A 19,513-nucleotide genomic window follows, 5' to 3' on the forward strand; every position below is an offset into this window, starting at 1 on the left:
AGTGAAAAAAGTTTGCATATCAGCATTTAATTCTTACCCCATGCCAAGTACTCTGATTAATATACATATATAACCCATATACATATATATAGTAATATATATATATATTACTTTAAAAAATAATCCCAGGAACTAGAGATATGGCTCAGGGGTTAAGCTTTCTTGCTATCCCTGAGGAGGGCGGGAGTCTGGATCCCAGCACCTACTCAGGGCAGTTCACAACTGCCTGTAACTTCAGGGTATATTGCAATCGTCTGGCATCTGAGATCACCTACACATGTGTGCAGCACTCATGCAGGTGCTCGCACACACAAATAAAAACTAAGATTTAAAAAAAAAAAATCTAGAATGTAAAGTTATCCCAGTTGTGATGTCAGTTTAAAGACTCCTGGCTTGTCGCTAACAGCTTGGGGCTGAGAACCTCTGATTATCTAGGACCAAATCCCAGCACCTGCTGCATGGGTCAGCCAGGCTGATGAATGTGTCGTGGCTCAGCCCCCCTCATCTGCAGATCCGGGATGACGCCACCACCTCCCTGCGATGTCGTGATGTGTCTGTGTGGCGAGGAGGGGAGGGGACCGAGCATAGGGCCTGGCTCACGGCGAGCAGATAGTGCATGTTAGCTGTTACATACAAAGGGCAAACATAAAACTCAAGCACTCACCACTCAAGCAATGCTGTTCCTAAGTGATCTTGCTTGCTGAAAACCTTATGATCCCTCTTCAAATTTCTGAAGATCAGGTCCCATTCCTTAAATGGCTCAGAGGTTAAGAGCACTGTACACTCTTCGAGAGGTCCTGAGTTCAATCCCCAGCAACCACACAGTGGCTCACAGCCATCTATAATGTGATCTAGTGAGCAGTCATATACACAGGCCGAACACTGTATACATAATAAATAAATCTTTAAAAAAAAATGTTCTTAAGTCACACAGAGAAGCTTTTAGTCTACTCGCCAGCCCTCTTCTCTCACAAATCACTTTCTCTTATCTGCGCTACTCCCCAGTCCCACACCCTTCGTGCCTGCCTCATGACACCCTACAACAGAGCCCCAGAGCCTCCGCTCTCAATCTGCCTGCCTGCCTGCCGCTTGGCTGACTTCAGCCAGCTGACTCCTCAAGACCTTTTAGGCCTTGACCTAGATGTCACAACTTTGTCTAGACGGTGCTATGCCACAATCCAAATATGCAGCGCTTGCCCAGATATAGGTATCTGCTGCTGAGAGAATGATAGGACATTTTAATACCCAGATCAGGTCCACCTTCCAAACATTCCGGGCAGCTATTCGTGAATGGAAATGTACTAATCAGGGGTCACAGGATGACGTACTAAATGGCTTTTCCAGAACCACAAAAGGCAATAGGATCCCAGCTCAGCCCTCTTGGAGCTACAAACCCTAGACAAGCGGCTTAGGAGTAAGAGCCACCAACTGTAAACGCCATCACTACAGTGACTTGAGGCAGCAAAGACACCTCACCATTTGTCCTCATTTCTGCAGGGCGGCACCCAAAGGCACTCAGTAATCCTTTTTACCCAATACCTTCACGTCATGGCCACACATGGTTCCTTTCAACACGCACCACGCACTTTCCAACACTTCTCAAACCTAAAAGCAAACTACAGCACTCCAGCCCCTCACATCTGCAACTGTCGACTTATTAAAGGCAAACTTAGACTCACCACACTCACCACACTTGAATAGTTCCGTGTTCTTGGAAATGCACCATCATCTCATTCAAAGCAAAGGTGTGCTGACCTTTAACAAATGCTGACTCACTCACTAAAGTTGACAGAGGATGAGCACGCATTTTACAGCTTCCTGAACTTCGGTTTGGAAATGTCTGTTCTCTACTCGTGATGTACAAGTTACATTTTAATATAGCTGTTGTGTAGTGGTGGCTTTTTCACTTTCAAAATGACACTGAGAAACAAACATGAGGCTGTATCATTACATCTTAATAAGTTTTCAGATAAGGAAAAAAAACCTCAGTGTAAGGTGATCTAAGATGGTAGTAGGGCCAGGTGTGTGGCAATAAAGCTCTAAGTGTACAAAGACCTACTTGCGGGGCCTGGAGAGATGGCTCAGCGGTTAAGAGCACTGACTGCTCTTCGAGATGTCCTGAACCACATGGTGGCTCACAACTATCTATAATGTGATCTGATGCATACTGTATAGGTAATAAATAAATAATAATAATAATAATAAAAGAAACTACTTGCCACATAAATCCCAAGGCAATGATGTGTGCTGTCTCAGTGTGAACAAGACCTCCATCTTCACCAAACAATGACACAAGTTCTTTCTATGCACTAGACGCCACCAAGAACACACATGAAAGCAGGCCCACTCAAGAACACAACATTGGTGCTCAAAGTGAGGACAAGGGCCCAGGGTGAATAAATAAGGCCGAGATGTTCACCAATTCACACAAGAGGCCTGCTGTGAATTACATTACAGTGAGTACTGAAATGAAAGCTGGTCATTTTTTCATTTAATCATTCTATGTAGTGAGAAAGAAAAGATGTTAATCGCATGTGCATATGCACGTGCGCATGCACGCACACACGTTTATGCACATGTGTATTGTGTGTGTGCACACAACTGTGCGTATATCCAACAGCAGAAATAATACACAGGGACACCAAACATTGGGCTCTTCTGTGTAAGCAGTGCCTGGATCTGCAGCTGATCGGCCTCCGGAGGCTGCCTTCCTCCCCTTTCTAGTAGGTTCTTCTCCCGGGTGCTTCTACCTCCTATTGCCTTCAGCACCTGCTGTGACTTCATGTGTGCCTAACCAGAACACAGGGCTTTGGGTGTCGAACTCTGGGTGGCAAACTCCTGACCCCAACGCCTTTCTTGATCCTTGAAAGCCTCTAATTCTCCAAGTCAATTTCCGCTTTACACACCAAGCTGCTCAAAATGTTCTGAAATCAGGTAGTCAGCCTCACCATCACTCCCTCAGGTAGAAGACATACAGTTGACAGACTGTGGTATGTACACACTTAGCCCTTTGGCTTCAGGGGGCTTTTTTTTTTTCTTTAAAATGTTAAAAATTAAGACGAAGCTGGGCACCTATAATCTCAGCACTCAGGAAGGCAGAGACCTCTGTGAGTTCGAGGCCAGCCTGGTCTACGAGTCCAGGACAGCCAAGGCTACACAGAGAAACCCTGTCTTGAAAAACCAAAAAAATAAAGATGAGGCTGCCCACAGGAGAGAATCCTCAACACCATGATTTTTTTTTTAAATTATCATTCTTGATTTTTACTAAACCTTAACATCAAAACTTCATGGAAATTTAAACCAGCACCATCTTCCCAAGACTTGGCTCAGCTGCTAGGAAAACATCAGAAAGAAAACAAGGCAGTAACAGAGAGCTGCTATTTCCTTTAAACCTCTTGGAGGCTTCAATATCACAGGTGTTCAGCCATTCACTCCTGATATCATCTCTTGGGTCAGTTCTCTGAGCCGTAAGGAAACCTAAAGTAGGCCTCGACAAGAAGCTGGTGAAGTTATGTTTTAAGGCCCAAACGAGCAAGACAGCAAAGCAGAGGCCAATAGCACCATCCAAAGGGGTATGTTCCAAAGCTTGAGGGCCCTGGAGAGGCAGGTTGAAACGTTCTAGGCCTGAAGAGGCAGTACCATTTTAAAATTAAAACTTTTAAGTCAGCGTACCACACAAGGGGCTACATCACTGCACTTTCACACACTGTTCTAACTGGTCCTCCTTGCCCTGTGCCCATGCATCTGCTACCCCTCTTCTGCCCAGTTCCCCCCCTTCTTCTCCCCCAGTTCCCACCCCCCTTCTCCCCCGTTCCCACCCCTCTCCTGTGGCGTCTCTCTGCCCTCGTCCACCTGCTGCTTCTCTCCCGGTCCATGGACTTTCTGAAAGTGGACAAAGACAGCAAGGACCTTGCAGCTAGGTGCGGACAGAGTAGTTCACTGTGCTTTTTATTTGTGTTCCCGATGGCTAATAAACTGAGTATCCTTGCATGTGCTTGTTGGTCATTTTCTATCTCCTTGTGTGAAATAGATTTAATTCTTCCTAGACGTCTTTTTTAAAATTATCTTTGAGTCAGAAGAGCTGGTAGAACTATGATTATAGTTGCAATAAAACTATCCGTTAGTTTTGAGAGAACAGCTAACAGCTGAGTTCTCCAGCTCCCGACTAGGACTTCCCTCACCAAGTTCTAAGGACTTCTTTAATATCTCTTTATATGATATGATGATGTTTAGAGCAACAGAGGTTTGTGTGTCATCTGTTACGTCTATTCCTACTCATTTTGTGGCTTCTATAGCACTGTAAATAGATTTGAGCTCTTAAGTTTTATTTTCTTTCTTTCTTTCTTTCTTTTCTTTTTTTTTTTTTTTTTTTTTTTTTGGTTTTTCGAGACAGGGTCTCTCTGTGTAGCCTTGGCTGTCCTGGACTCACTTTGTAGACCAGGCTGGCCTTGAACACATCCGCCTGCCTCTGCCTCCCGAGTGCTGGGATTAAAGGCATGCACCACCACGCCCGGCTACTTAAGTTTTATTTTCTATGTTTACTAAACAATAGCAAATATACTTCTGAGACATGAAAATCCTACAACCTTAACTAGCTCATTAATTCCACAGGCTGCTTTGTAAGTTCTTCACTCTTTTCCACGCACAGTCACACCCCCTGAAAATAAGTTTTACTTCTTTCCTTCTTTGTGCCTCCTTTTCTTCCTTCACCAGAGTGACTGGCCATGAGTGGTGACAGTAGGGGTCCAGGAAAGTGTTCCATAGCTCACCTCCAGTGTGGCAGAGTTAGAGGCTTTTATAGATGAGCAAGTAATGGGCAGAAAGTGATCTTCATAGTTAACGTAAGGATCCCACAAGAAATTCGAAAGAAAGGCCAGGGCAGTGGTGGTGCACACCTTTAATCCCAGCACTTGGGAGGCAGAGGCAGGTGGATTGCTGTGAGTTCAACGCCAGCCTGGTCTACAAAGTAAGCCCAGAACAGTCAAGGCTACACAGAGAAACCTTGTCTCAAAAAAAAAAAAAAAGAAAAAAAAAAAGAAAGAAAGAAAGAAAAGAAATTCCAAAGAAGAGAACTGAAAATTTTCCCAAAGAGTGAAATTCTGCGTCACTCTGCCTTCCCTAGACCTGTGTCACACCCAAGTACACACTTCAGACACCCCAAGATCTGTAATGAGGTACCACTAAAAAGAAAGCAAGAGAATTCTAAGGAAGGAGCAAGGTCCCCTATCAGAGCCTGAACAGCAGATGCTCAAGAGACAGCTATAAAATAGCATTTGAAACAATTGCTGTCCTGCCTGGGCAGAGCAAGCTACACTGTATCTTTCTCTTAGACACAGTCATTTCTCAAGGGGAAAAAAAGGGATTTCATAAATCATATTTTTCGAATGGCACCTGGCCTATGATTTGACTTTAATGGTTTTTTGAACGCACAGGGTGACACCAAAATGATGAGAAAAATACACATTTCCACATAGTTTCATTCACACTCAATATTAACACAGATAAAAATCACGTAAACACATTTTACTGGTTCTTGTAGAATGGCATCACAGTAATAGGACAGAATGAAAACATTACCTGTCTTGACTAAACAAAGGTGATTGGCTAGGGGATGGAACTCAAGAACCCAGAAAAAGAAGTAGTATTTCTACATGACTTATAATGCAAGGTCCACATGATCCTGCTCTTCATAAAGCCAAGAAAACAATTTTTAAAAACCAACTATTTAGAGTTGAGTTGGGTAGGCTCCCACGAGAATGACTAGAAGGGGTAGGGGAGAAAGACGGGAAATGAGCAGAGTCTCAGAGTGATACATAAACACAGGGGTGGTCACCGAAACATCCAACACCAGACATGCGTAAATACTGCATCCCTGCAGAATTAGGGTGCGGTGAGCCAGGCTCTCCCCACTAACTTCTACACTCCAAACACACTGATTTCGTTAAAAAAACAAACAAACGTGAAAGGCGTTCACAGAAATAGTAACAAAGACCAACCAGGTTCAGTTAAATAATAAATTCCTGGTAAACTGGCTGTGAGAACTGATAAAACTTTTAAAGATTTTTTTTTCAAACAGGAAAGGTATCTAAAGGAGAAAAACCAATCTTACACTAAAATCTTAGATTTTGACAAAATGAGGAGAGAAGGTGTGGGAAGCCATGACAAAATCTGCCAAGGTAGAAATCCCGCTTAGGCTGCATGCTGTGACCTTCCAGCTGCTGAGCTCTGCCGGAGGAGGTGGTCTTTGTGTTCCAGGCCATCCTTGGACTATTTACCTTTGAAGGAAGTAGGGAAATCCCTACTAAGAAACACCTGGAGGGTTGAGGAAGTTCTTACAGAGAACTTCTTGCCTTGGGAGCTAGGGAGAGAAGGATCAGAATAGATCCTATTGACCTTACTATATAAAGTCTTTTTTTTTTTTTTTTTTGGTTTTTCGAGACAGGGTTTCTCTGTGTAGCCTTGGCTGTCCTGGACCCGCTTTGTAGACCAGGCTGGCCTCGAACTCACAGGCGTGCGCCACCACACCGGGCTACTATATAAAGTCTTACTCATCCGCATTAAAGGGAATCTTGATCAGAAATTTCCTGACTTGATTTGTTATTTCTCGTGTCTCTGTATCCTACTTTCAATCCGCACTCCCTCTTTCAGGTGAACCCTGATTCAATTTTTCCTGCGGGCTGGGACCCTACAAGAAGGTGGGAAAACATGTAAAGGGGGGGGGTGTGCAGTTACACAGGGTTCCTGTCCCCAAATCCTAATACAGGGGTGCTTCTCAAAAGTTCTTGACCCCTGCTATCCCCTTTGTGATGAGGATCTAGAATTACCCTCTGGGCACACCTGTGAGGGCTCTTCTGGAATATAGTAGCTGCAAAGGGGCCAACCTAAAGGGGCAGCAGTGCCTAGCAGGGTAGTTCCAAACCTCACACTAACACCGCAAACCTTTAACACCGTTCCTCGTGCTGTGGTGACCCCAAACTATAAAAGAATTTTGCTGCTACTTCATAACTGTAATTTTGCTGTCATGAACTGTAATGTAAACATCCGACAGCCTGAATATCTGACATGCTATCTCTGTGAGGGCCGAGGCACGCACAGGTTGAGAACCTCTGATCTAGCAGCAGCCTACAGCCCAACGGGGACAGCTTTCACTCCTTGTCTCTTTACTTTTTTTGTCTTGCTAGTGAGGTCACGCCCCAGCTGCTGCCGCCATTGTCACTGTCACTGTCTGTCCACTACAGCCATCCTTGAAGGTATTAGAACTCAGATTCTTCAGCCTTCCACCAGGGAATGAAAACCAGCCATTCCTGGGGGGAATCCCCCAGGCCTTTGGTCCTGGATTAGCACTGCTAAGGCGGAGGCCCAGTGGACTGAACAGTCGGTTGTCAGGTGCACCAGCCCTCCACTCAGAATGCAGAGAGTCTTTGCTGGATGCCCAGGCTGTATCCTGTAAGCCAATCGAGTTAACCCGCTTTAATAGACAGCAGTTCCATCAGTCATTGCTCCAGAGATCCCTGCCTAACACGCTTACACTTAGAATCTTCCCCTTTTTTGCCGGGCGTGGTGGCCCAGGCTGTATCCTGTAAGCCAATCGAGTTAACCCGCTTTAATAGACAGCAGTTCCATCAGTCATTGCTCCAGAGATCCCTGCCTAACACGCTTACACTTAGAATCTTCCCCTTTTTTGCCGGGCGTGGTGGCGCACGCCTTTAATCTCAGCACTTGGGAGGCAGAGGCAGGCGGATCACCGTGAGTTCGAGGCCAGCCTGGTCTACAAAAGTGAGTCCAGGATAGCCAGGACTGTTATATAGAGAAATCCTGTCTCGAAAAACCTTTAAAATTAAAAAAAAAAAAAAAAAAAAAAAGAATCCTCCACTTTTCTTTCCCAGGAAGAGCAATTCACTCAGGCAGTTTCCACATCCCTCTCTTGGCAATTTCATGCAAGTCCACGGTGACCTCAGCAACCGTCAACACCCTTCTCATCTCCTCCCTGCAATCCTTGGGCCTCTAGGATCCCAACAGCTCGTGGACTTCCAACCTCCCTCTCCCGCAGGCTGCGGTCTGTTTTCATTGGTGATCTCTGTGATGAGTGGAGTTCACTGTCAACGTGACAGGAAATAGAATCATCCGGCAGGGTGTTAGCCTCTGGGCATGCCTATAAGGCGTGTCCTGACTGATGTGGGAGACCCATCTTTCTGAGAGCAGGACCATGCCGTGGGCAGGGGGCTCACTCACATTCGCATGAGTTCGTCTCTGTTTTCTAACTCTTTCCACCCTGACTTCCCAGCCAGGATGGATTATAGGATAGAAATAAGATGTAGAATAAACTCTTTCTCCCATAGGTTGGTTCTGTCAGAGCATTTTATCCTAGCTATAGGAAAAGAAATCGAGACGATCCTCCTCTCCCTGAAAGCCTCCAGATTTTAGAGAGCCTGGGCTGAGCCCTCACAGGCCACCTTGTCTTGGTCTCCCCCACACCACCTCTGAGGGCTCATGTAAAGCTGCAGCAGGAGCATAATCTCAAGGTCACTAGATATTCCTGTTGCTTGCGATCTGATCTTGGCTTCAATCTTCAGACTCACCTACCCAGATGTACACTCAGGTTGTTATATGCCAGCCAATCGGGCATCTCGAACCAACATCTGCAGAAATAGCCAATGTCACCCATGCCCACGCTCACAAATACTGAGGTAATTTTTCCCTCCGTTTCTGCATTCAAATTATCAGGTATAAACGCATCACCTTGTAAACAAAAAGTATAAATATAAGCACAAAAAGCATGCCTTAAGGCAGGCAAGGAGGCACACGCCAATCTATAATCCCAGCAACTCAGAGAGGCAGAGGCAGGCTGATCTCTATGAGTTTGAGGCCAACCTGCTGTACAAAGCGAGTCCAGGATGGCCAAGGCTATACAAAGAAATCCTGCCTCAAAAAAACAAACAAACAAAAAGCATGCCTTAAAATGTAGCTCACGTTTATTTTAAGCATCAATTAAAGGATAAGTAACATTTCCATCTTCAAAATGGGGTCTCCTGCTCTCACCAAAAGGATTAGCGCAGCACTGAGGAAAATCTACCAGCAACTTTAAAACATGGGAGCCCACAGCTACAACCTCACCAATGACTACCAAAATACACATTAAGTTTCATTTCGTTTTGTTTTCGAGACAGGGTTTCTCTGTGCAGCCTTAGCTGTCCTAGGCTCACTTTGTAGACCAGGCTGGCCTTGAACTCACAACGATCCACCTACACAACGATTCCAGCTTTCCAAGTGCTGGAATAAAGTGTGCACCACTACGCCCGGCTAAGTTTGATTTTTAAAAGTGGCTTGGGGGCTACGGAGGTGGTTCATGGATAAAGCAATTGTTCTGCAAGCACAAAAATCAGACTTTGGGTCCCTGCACCCAGAGTGGCATCTCACTTCTGTAGGCCAAGCACTACGGGTGAGGAGAGCACAAGGAGGTGGATGCAAACACAGCTCTTGCCAGCCGAGCCAATCAATGAGCTGCAGATTCAGTGAGAGATGTGTATCACAAAACAAACCCAAGAAGCACTGGGGTGGGAGTGATAAAGGAAGACAGCCAGGTGCCATGTGCTTACACCATATGCCGGCCATTAAAGCAACTCAGAGGCTCCATTCATTTTCCTTGACACTGACATATTGAACAATTGGCTTGGGGGACAGTGACACAAACAAGTGACTGATAGGCACAGCTTTTATCAGAAGTGATAGGAGTAGCATCTATCCACCCACCCATCTATCTATGTATCTACCTATCAGACTTTTAGGGAAAGTTTTACACACTGATAAAGAGGCATCCTGAGGTGGGGGGGCAGGTAGGGGTGATTTCTCTTCTTCCAGAAAACTTAGTCATTGAGATAAATAAGCTTGTGGCAGCTATCTGGCTACCCTAAGAGGTCCGATGCTGGCGCTGTCACCAACTCTTATCCACAGCTAAGCTTCTGTGGAATGTCTCAGACTTGCCAACGCAAGCAGTATCCTCTACCAAACCATGTCGCCATCTTGCCACTCCGCAGGCCCTTCTGACCTCCCCAGATGCTGGCTTCTTACAGCGCATTGTGCTACAGGTGGCCATGCTGTACCCGCAGGCCTGCTGGTCTAGTAAGCTAGAACTCCTGGGAAGTTCTGCCAATATCTAGAGAAGTTTCTGGCACATAAAGCCGGATTTGTTTTCCACATTGTACACGTGGACCCAGTACCCACCAAGCTTTGGTGTCACAGGTGCTGAGACCTACTATCTGCACACACTTATCATGCATGTATCTGTGTGTGGGCTCCTCGAGATAAGGACAAGGCACCATTAAACCAATCCACATGAGACTCCGGCCATGACCTTCACAAATAAGGGCTGCTGCAAGTTAATGGACGACGAAGAGTGGAAGGACACACTCCTATCTGAGCTCTTCCACCCAGAACAACTGCTTATGTCAGTCCCCTCGAGTGACTACTCTAAGGTCCCCCAGGTCCTGGAGGTCTGACCCTAACTAGCCCAGGGATGAAAGGCAAGCCTGCAGAAACAAAGCACGGCCCTCAGAAACTCAAAAGAACTAGCGCATGATGGGTACTTGTGGAGTGTTGTACTACAAAGACATAACTGAGCATCAACGTTGACAGTGGCCACAGACTCAGCACCAACTGGAGTTTCTTCTGGTTTCGGCTACAACCGAAGGGGCACGTCAGCAAGACGCCTACTCAGCAGGGCAGCACGCTTCTCACCAGCACAAGTGTTGCTAAGCCAAGCAGGCCCAGCACTTGAGAGACGGAGGCATGGAGGCCTGTGATGTTCACAGGTACCAAAACCCTGTCCAGTAACAAAATCTTTTACTAAAATGAAAAGAAAAAAAAAAAACTTAAAAGAGACATAAATTAGTGGCTGATTCTTCTCATGCCTTTAATCCCAGCACTCGGGAGGCAGAGACAGGCGAATCGCTGTGAGTTCGAGGCCGGCCTGGCCTACAAAGTGAGTCCAGGACAGCCAAGGCTACACAGAGAAACCTTGTCTCGAAAACAAACAAATAATTAAATAAATAAATGATGGCTCCTACACAGGGGAAACGGTGTGCTGTGCCAAGAAGATACTTTAGAAAACTACAGTATATAAACATCAGTACCTTGTAAATGACACCTGAGCCAATGTACAACAGCTTTTCACTTCAGAAATAGTGGTTAAGCATAAAATATACACTTTAATAAAATTACTGTTCTTGCCAACACCACTTACTCTGGAATTACAGTCTAATAAATGTATTAAAATGTTAATAAATGTTTATAGCTATATATCTTGTAATCAACTCTCTGAAGTGACTGAGCTGACTCTACCAGACACTGGTGTCCTTAGGAGAAGGAGAAGACATCAAGGCCTAGGAGGTCACCAGTAACCAGAGAAGTGAGATGGGTCTCTCTCTTTCTTCAAGCGGACCCTGAAGATTTCACCTCCCTAGGGTGTCTAGATATACAATCAATAAAACAGGCTGATGGGGGGAGAGTGGAGGAGGGCAGAGGCCTCACTCTACTATTTAGTCTACAGCCTAGGAAGTAGCCCATGGCCAACGTCCCAGCTCCAAAAGAAGAGCCAAAGAGCTCTGCTGTAACGCACTTTTGAGTGGAATTGAAGCTTTAGGAGAAAGTCAGAGCAACTGTCCAATGTCACTGACCTCATCTAAAACACACACACACACACACACACACACACACACACACACACACACACACACACACACACACACGGAGCCGGGCGTGGTGGTGCACGCCTTTAATCCCAGCACTCGGGAGGCAGAGGCAGGCGGATCGCTGTGAGTTCGAGGCCAGCCTGGTCTACAAAGTGAGTCCAGGACAGCCAAGGCTACACAGAGAAACCTGTCTCGAGAAAACAAAAAACAAAAACAAAAACCCACATGGCAAAAACTTTTAAAGCATGGAGTAACTTTATCCATGGTATGGCAGAATGCTGGCTCACTAGGGAGTGGCACTACTTGACAGGGATTGGGAGGTGTGGCCCTGTTGGAGGACCTGGGTCACTGGGGTAGGCTTTGAGGTTTCAAAAACCAAAGCCAGCGCCAGGGTCTCCCTCTTCCTGCTGCCTGTGGACACAAAAGCACAACTCTCAACCACCTCTGTGGCTCCACGTCCTCCTGTGGGTCACAATGCTCCCTACCATGAGGAAAATGCAGTGAACTTCTGAAACTGTGTAAGCCAGCCCCAAATAAATGTTTTCTTTTCTAAGAGTTGCTGTGGCCATGGTGTCTCTTCACAGCAGTACAACGCTTCAGGTCAGCCCAATGCACCCTACAACAGTTGGCAGCCAGGTTCTATGTAAGCCAGGTTTGTCTTCAGGTAGTTTTTAATACCCTACAAATGCATTCTAAACTCTGAGGTCCTAAATAGAACTAAGAAAGGTCTGCGCTGAGGGATGATAATATGAAAGGAAATGTTAGGTATAAGAGGTAGGGAACAGCTCTACAATCCAAATTATATTTGCAAAATCTACTGTACATCAATTACAGGTAAAAATAAATAAATAAATCACCAAATCAGTTTCCTTCCTAGCTCAAGAGTTCATTCCTGCCACTTCCTCAATTATCAGTATGAAAACAGAAACTCAAAATCTAAGTTTTTCAACTTATAGTCAAGGACACATAATACCCTCTCCAACAAACTTCTGAAAACAGCGGAGTGTCGAATCCCAGAGAACCAGAACCAGCCCACACTGGATCACTCTGCAGTCAGTAGACTAGCTAGTAAGCAACACAGCAAAGGCACATGGAGTGTCTCTGAGGAAATAGACTCTCACATGGGGTTAAGAGACAAAGCCAAGGGTCTGATGCACATTTCGGAACAATCATAGGTACAACTGCGCTATAAACATGCCCCCTGCCCTTGGGTCCCTATGGTGGATAACTTCTCTATAGGCTAAAGTCACCTAAAGAAAGCACAGGGCTTACAGGATGTGACTGCAGTAGAACAAGCGGCCAGTTCCATCCCAGCACTAATAAGAAGGGAGGAGGCAGACAGAAAATTTGAAGTACTTTTCATTTCTTCAGAAACCAGTTCATTTAACCGGCATGACAAAACAGGTGCTCCAGAGCAGAGCCCATAAGCACCAACCTGAAACCTGGCTACCAACCTACCATCACACCATCCATGCAAGCTGTATTTCTAGCAGCAATGCCCACAGCATGCTTCCAGCTCACCTGTGGTGGTGACCACTTAGCTCTGCACCAAGAGCTACCTAAGAGACCTTGCAAGTAAACATACAACCCACCTCTTTCTGGACACCAGGAAATAATAGGACCTAAGGAATGTATGCCCTGACCACTTGATTCACAGTGACACTTGAACCTTACAGCAATCTATGGCATAGACCACCATCACCACCATCATTGTCACCATCACCATCATCATCACCACCATCATTACCATTGTCACCATTGTCATCATCACCATCATCACCACCATCACCATCATCACCATCATCACCATCATCATCACCACCATCATTACCATTGTCACCACCATCATCATCATCATCATCATCACCACCACCATCACCATCATCACCATTTTCAGAAACAGCAAAGACCCAAGTTACAAGGCAGTCCCAAGGCCTCAAAGATGATGACTTAGCCAGAACATGACCTTTAGCAGTTCAGTCCCACCGGAGCTTAGCTTACGGCTTTTCTGTCAACTGTACAGGAACCCGAACTGCAGATCTGTCAATGCCATGTACTACTAAGCACGGAGGCGGTGTCCACAGTGATGTAAAGCAGCATTTTATCTGCAGTGTTAAAATGTTTACTCTCTGCCAAGGGCCTGGATTTAGCAAACAGCACTCAAGGGACCCGTGCTCTAGCCACCAGTTGATGCCTCTCATTTGGCATGTTTGTTTTTTAAATCACAAGAATCTCATAAATCTTCCATCCCACCACTTAAAATAATCCCTTTGTTTTGCAGGATCCTCAAAAGATTCAGGGCTCAGGGTCCAAGCAATTGTCCCCCTAATAGAAAGTTAGAAGTGAAGGTGGCGGTGACTGTTAAAGACCTCAGCCAGGAACAGGGCAAGCTGCACTGGGAAGCGTCTTCTGACACCAGGTCATTTCAACAGGTTTTGTAGCTGTAATTGTGAGAGTCACCTCCACAGTACAGAGGTGCAAAGGCCTTGAGGTGGAACTGAATGGTAAATAGAAGCCACACCTCCTGGGCAGTGAGATGGTTCAGTGGGTAAGGGTGTCTGCTGCCAAGCCCAAGGGCCAGAGTTTAATGCCCAGACCCTGGTGGCGGAGGAAGAGAACCTATTCCACAGGCTGTACACACACACACACACACACACACACACACACACACACACACACTGACACCTGTGACCTGTGTGCCAACGCACATACACACAGAGAGAAAATAAATTAAGACAAAAATATTATTTTAAAAAAATGAATTAGTAGCTACTCCTAAGAGGTTGACAGTCGAAGGAATACCACTTCCCAGAAATATCTAAATGCAGTTTTAATAATAATCACAAGAGAAAAAGAGGGAAAACCCATAGGCTTTCAAAGGGCAAGAGAAGGCTATAATTGTAAAGACTTTGATATAAATACTACACTGCAGTGTGTAAATTATCAAGCATTCCCACTGTACCTTCTAACCACTACCCTGAACATTACACACATTCAGCAAACCAACCACTGGGCCTGCCTTCAAATCCAATAAAATATTATCAAATGTAATAATAATCTTGTACTTCTGTCACTAACTTTAACAATGTAGAAAGAAATTTGCATCTTTTAGTCTTTACAGTATGAAAACTACATATGAAGTGAGAACTAAATACTTAAGAATATTTTTAAATAACTACACCTCTCAAAAAGAGATCAGAGCCAGGCATGGGGGCGCACGCCTTTAATCCCAGCACTCGGGAAGCAGAGGCAAGAGGACCACTGTGAGTTCGAGGCCAGCCTGGTCTACAAAGTGAGTCCCAAGGAAAAAGAAAGAGGGGGTGGGGGGAGGGAAGAGATCAAAAATTTAAAAAACAAAACCAAACCTGTTGCAGATTTGGATTGATGGTATAAGCAGTGGAAAGTGAATTATATATTCTCCAAGAGAAATTTTTAAAAAGTGCATACACCACATTACCTAACATGCAAGTGTCGCTGTCACTCTGCTTCTTTAACTTTCTGCGCTGGACGTTTTCCTCTCAGATGAGTCATCTTGTACCTGATATCTACCTAATATCTGAAAGAGACATGATTGATAACACCTAAATCTAAAGCAATAGACCAACTGCTTCCCTACTACAAATGCCCCAAAGAAATAATCATCAATAATAAAGAATTCATCATCATCATCATCGCATTGCGGCCAGTGCAATAGTTGACCTAAGTGAGGTCCATCCCCAGGCCCCACAGAATGGAAGGAGAGAACCACAGCTGAAACCCTCCTGACCTCTGCACAAACAGAGGTCCTAAACAAAATAAATAAGTACATGTAAAGAAAATTTAAAGGACAAAAGAAATCATTCTTTTGGTCACAAGGAAGAAGCCAGCTCCCCTCCCCTCCCCTCCCCCTCCCCGCGTTTCCATTTCAAAAGTTTTCACTGAGGAAGGGTTTGTGTGTGTGCTTTTTTTTTTTCCCAAGCAAAAACCAATCAAACAAGATCCATAAAATCAAGAGAGTCAGACAGAAACATTCTGTCTTCCCATCGACCCCCTAGCTCCAGGCTTTACCCAAGAAGATCAGTTGACTTTATCCTTCACCACCTCTCTGACCCCAGAAACTAGTTATGCACAAAAACCTAAAAGCCCTGAAAGGAAATCCCCTTTGTGGCCTCATAGGAAAACAAACTTTTATAAAGAAGAGCATAAGCATGTATTCACCACTAAGCATCAACACTAAAAGCAAAACAATTAATTAAGGCCAGCAGGAGAAGGAAATGTTACAATACTGTGTCCTCACAATGCCGTTGAATGCTTTCCTTCTATCTGAAATCTCTCAGATAGACAGCTTCCTCCAGCACAAAATGATTCTCCCGCAGGAGGCCACGAGGCTGCTGTTTAACCACCACCTCGGTGCCACTTGGCCACGTCCTAAGCGCGCTCTCCCACGTCACCCACTGATTACCTGGATCAAAACACACAGCCCGCAGCTGGGCCTCCTGCGTCCGGCCTCCTGAAGCAAGCCCTCGAGTGTGTAGCTCAGCCTTTTATAGTGGAGGCATGTGATGCGCCTATCTGCACCAGCTGTTCCTAATTACCTCTCAGACTGGGGTGAATGACTCAGCAACACAAACTCTTTTAGAGAGTCACCCTACCTTGTTATCCAACCAACGTAGCGAACAAAGGGAAGCCACTTGGCAGATCCGTCGGTTAAACAACAAGAGGCGATCACTCCTCCAAAGCTACCCAACTCCAAGATGACTCACCGGGAGCCTTTTCCCCCTAGAACTCCCTTACGAGGTCCAAAGCCAGAAGTGGCAAGCGCCTTCAAGCCCAGCCCAGAACTTGCACCACTACGAGAGCAGGAAGGCCAACCCACACCTCTTCCCATTTCTCTGAACGTGTGTAGCTCTCAAAGGCTCGGCCACTAACAAATCTAGGGTGGTCATCCTTTAATCTTTCTGAACTGCCTTCCATGCAAACCCAGTAGGCTGAGAGGAGTGTTCAAATACCTCAACAAAGACCCAGTAGGGGCATCCTCGGTGGCGAGCAGTCACAACTGTGTACAATTCTCCAGAAAGAGCAGCATCCTGCAAAAACAGTCTTTGTTCTTGCCAGCCTGTCGTCGCTGGAACTGGATTTTCCCACACACGTTCTTTCAGAATTACTACTACGTCTGCCTTGACTCAGCGCGTGCGGAACGTAGAGAGCTCACTACATAAAAGGCACCGGCGCATTTCCACTAAATGACACCAAAGTGCCGGAGAAGGAGGAGAACGTGTTGGCTCTGGCGCTACCGGACACAAACACAAAGCTCTCGTGATCGTCGAGAGCCACTAAGCCTAGGCTGTGAGACTCTAAATTACAAACGTGCGCCAAGCTGCAACAAAGGGAAGCCCGGAGCGCAGGGTGGTCCGGGATCCCCGGCCAGTTCGACCTTTCCCCCGCACGCAGGCGGAGCGGGACGCGGCCCGCGGAGCGCGGTGCAGGGCGGCGCCGGCTCGGCTGGCCCGGAGAGTCCGCGCAGCCCGTAAACAGCGCGCAGCCCGCCGCCCCAGCCAGGCCCGCGCAGCCTCCCGCCAGGAGCCTCGCTGACCCCCGGGAAGGACGGAAGGACAGCAGCCCGCACCGCCCGAGCCACTCACCAGAGCCGAGGCGCGGCGCGGCCCGACTGCAGGCGGCAAGCGGCGGTCAGGTGACTCAGTCCCTCCGCGCGGCTGGCCGCCCGTCCCCTCCCCTGCGCTCCGCTCCACTCCGCCACCGCCGCCAGCGCCTCCGGGCGCGACAGCCCCGCCCCGCTCCAGGCCCCGCCCCAGGCCCCGCCCCGTCGGTTGAAGCCCGGCCAAGCTCCAAGCCACGCCCCGTTCCAAGCCACGCCCTCCGCTGGTAGGATCCTCCCCATCCCGCCTCGGACGAGCTCTGTAGAGCGTTCCGGAGCGCGGATCTGAGTGAACACTTGGCCTCCAATAGCACCGCCCTACCGCTGCCTTCGGTGGCTAGGTGACAAGCCACTAGAGACCACCCATTTCTCACCTGCTGAGGGCAGGAAAAACAAAAACAAAAACAAAACAGACAGACGCCTCCAGCCCCCAACGGCTGTTGCATTGCTCAGGTTGGAAAAGAGTCTTTTTCCACACGCCCACCCCACCCCCCAGAAACCTTGGAAGCTCAGCTCAGCCAAGCTCCCTGGGCTGCTTTTCTGTAGGAGTCTGGTGTTTGAACTTGCCGAAAAGGGTGTGTCAACATCGGTCTCAGGCAGGACTTTTTGTAGCAGATTTTGAGAGGAGGAGGCTGCCGCCCCTCTAAGTGATCACTAACTTCCCTTCAAGTTGTTTGTGTCAGATGAGGCCCTTCCTCGAAACCACAAGGCATGTGACCTGGAGTTTAGTTTGCTCATTTTAACCCATTAAATATGCATAATTCAGCCGGGCGTGGTGGCGCACGCCTTTAATCCCAGCACTCGGGAGGCAGAGGTAGGTGGATCGCTGTGAGTTCGAGGCCAGCCTGGTCTACAAAGTGAGTCCAGGACAGCCAAGGCTACACAGAGAGACCCTGTCTCGAAAAACCAAAAAAAAAAAAAAAAAAAAAAAAATGCAGGTGGATCATGTGAGTTCGAGGCCAGCCTGGTCTACAGAGTCCAGGACAGCCAAGGCTACACAGAAAAACCCTGTCTCGAGGGGGAAAAAAAATGTTACTGGCTTTTGAGATCAAATGTAAAGACGGAGAAAAATGGGTAGCTAAACACCAGAAGCCCCAAACTGCATGTGCTCCTTAAACACGAACAGACAACCCAGGGACTCCAGGAGAGGGTTGCTACCAAATAGTTATATCATCTACCTGAGTGCATTGTTCAGTGCATAAGCTGTTTGTGACTTAAGGACATTCAATTACCTCCAAAATACATGAGAATGTGTCGTAAGTGTCATGGGATGACAATGTAAGTGGTGAAGTGATGGCTTCCTGAAAGTCAGCGGGGCAAAACCCCTGGCTTAGTTGAGAGGAATGTGGTCCATCGGGCTGAGTTCACTCTCCTTCCAACCTGAGGCCAAAGCACTAAAATCTGCCATTTTTCCACACCTCTGAGGTACACTGTTTTGATAAACTGCCTTGCGCTGTAAGTATTAGCTCACTGAGGAGCTCCCTCCAAGCGTGTTTATCTTGTCCTCCAAGAAGGCGTACCTTAGCGTGCACTGCCACCTCATCGCCCCCACCCGCCCCCAACTCTGTGACTAGAAGGGAAGAAAAGCAGCAAGGTAGATGGACCAAACAATAAAAGCATTGTGCCTGGGAGAACGACCGAAAAGTGGGCCATTTCCAGCAGAGGTTACTGTTGTTTATCGTGCGATAGTAAAAGGTCTAACAGTGGGAAAGAGAACCCGGAAGTTCAGCCATGGGAGTAGGAAACATAAGTGGAAGGCTCGACCGGGAACTGCAGCCCACCGCTTCAAATTCCCTCATCGGGTTCTACTTGACGCTGTAAGAGCCTTATTTGATGGTGTCATCTCTAAATGTTTGTTCTTTTACTCGCAAGCCTCCCTTAGGGGACACTTTGCCTGGGGAGTGCCAGCTATCCGCCCTAAAGGTGCCTGGCTCTGCTGGATGTGGTAAGTACCCAATTTTACGATCTGCTGTTCTGCCCCTTCTTATTTATTCCTTTACTTTAGCGTCTGTAAATTCATTCATTCAAAAACCAAAAGTATGGCTAGTGTAAATGACTCCTCCCCAGACCACACAGAACATCACCTAGTCTTTCTCTGGTGGGTGCGAACATTCTTCTCCCGTCTAGAGCATGCTTTTGATGTTTTCTCACCTGATCATGATGGCCTCTGATCAATCAGGAGTGCCTAGAT

The 19,513-nt window shown here is 46.8% G+C and overlaps 1 protein-coding gene across 6 annotated transcripts in view; it reads right to left on the bottom strand.

The window, feature by feature from the left end:
• BACH1 (BTB domain and CNC homolog 1) overlaps window positions 1-17,460 on the bottom strand; it is a 39,773-nt gene extending 22,313 nt beyond the window's left edge. The window contains exons 1-3 of one of the 6 annotated variants that reach the window (XM_084800833.1): window positions 17,309-17,459; window positions 16,676-16,753; window positions 15,145-15,243 (exon numbers count right to left, since the gene is read on the bottom strand). The gene's annotated coding sequence lies outside the window, so the exon portion shown is untranslated. The other 5 variants (XM_084800834.1, XM_084800835.1, XM_084800832.1 and 2 more) reach the window with 5 other exon arrangements.
• Window positions 17,461-19,513: the final 2,053 nt, after the last annotated feature.

The sequence above is a fragment of the Acomys minous genome (assembly GCF_964271855.1).
Source record: "Acomys minous genome assembly, chromosome: 11".
Lineage (NCBI taxonomy): Eukaryota > Metazoa > Chordata > Mammalia > Rodentia > Muridae > Acomys > Acomys minous.